At 39.0% G+C, this 933-nt stretch overlaps 1 long non-coding RNA gene across 8 annotated transcripts; it reads right to left on the bottom strand.

Moving 5' to 3' along the window:
- Positions 1 to 18: 18 nt before the first annotated feature.
- LOC127917986 (uncharacterized) lies at positions 19 to 917 on the bottom strand. Of its 8 annotated transcripts, XR_008098245.1 has the most exons (5): positions 889 to 916; positions 456 to 783; positions 316 to 397; positions 245 to 285; positions 19 to 203 (listed from the first exon to the last, which is right to left on the bottom strand). It is a non-coding gene; the product is annotated as an uncharacterized LOC127917986 (long non-coding RNA). The 8 variants fall into 8 exon arrangements; XR_008098239.1 differs by having other exon boundaries at positions 19 to 285; positions 889 to 917; XR_008098241.1 differs by having other exon boundaries at positions 19 to 285; positions 357 to 397.
- Between the last annotated feature and the right edge of the window lie 16 nt (positions 918 to 933).

The raw sequence follows: 933 nt of genomic DNA, 5'->3' as shown, positions 1-933 counted from the left end.
TTGATCAGGGAGTCGTACATATAGCTTCTATAAAGTGACCTTTGATCAGGGAGTCGTACATATAGCTTCTATAAAGTGACCTTTGATCAGGGAGTCGTACATATAGCTTCTATAAAGTGACCTTTGATCAGGGAGTCGTACATATAGCTTCTATAAAGTGACCTTTGATCAGGGAGTCGTACATATAGCTTCTATAAAGTGACCTTTGATCAGGGAGTCATACATATAGCTTCTATAAAGTGACCTTTGATCAGGGAGTCATACATATAGCGTCTATAAAGTGACCTTTGATCAGGGAGTCATCTATAAAGTGACCTTTGATCAGGGAGTCATACATATAGCGTCTATAAAGTGACCTTTGATCAGGGAGTCATACATATAGCTTCTATAAAGTGACCTTTGATCAGGAGTCACATACATATGACCTTTGATCAGGGAGTCGTCTATAAAGTGACCTTTGATCAGGGAGTCATACATATAGCGTCTATAAAGTGACCTTTGATCAGGGAGTCGTACATATAGCGTCTATAAAGTGACCTTTGATCAGGGAGTCGTACATATAGCTTCTATAAAGTGACCTTTGATCAGGGAGTCGTACATATAGCTTCTATAAAGTGACCTTTGATCAGGGAGTCGTACATATAGCTTCTATAAAGTGACCTTTGATCAGGGAGTCGTACATATAGCTTCTATAAAGTGACCTTTGATCAGGGAGTCGTACATATAGCTTCTATAAAGTGACCTTTGATCAGGGAGTCATACATATAGCGTCTATAAAGTGACCTTTGATCAGGGAGTCAGTCTATAAAGTGACCTTTGATCATACATATAGCGTCTATAAAGTGACCTTTGATCAGGGAGTCGTACATATAGCGTCTATAAAGTGACCTTTGATCAGGGAGTCATACATATAGCGTCTATAAAGTGACCTTT

The sequence above is a fragment of the Oncorhynchus keta genome, unplaced genomic scaffold (genome assembly GCF_023373465.1).
Source record: "Oncorhynchus keta strain PuntledgeMale-10-30-2019 unplaced genomic scaffold, Oket_V2 Un_contig_12559_pilon_pilon, whole genome shotgun sequence".
Lineage (NCBI taxonomy): Eukaryota > Metazoa > Chordata > Actinopteri > Salmoniformes > Salmonidae > Oncorhynchus > Oncorhynchus keta.
The sequence above is the reverse complement of the archived record's forward strand: the minus strand, read 5'-3'. Positions and strand labels throughout refer to the sequence as shown.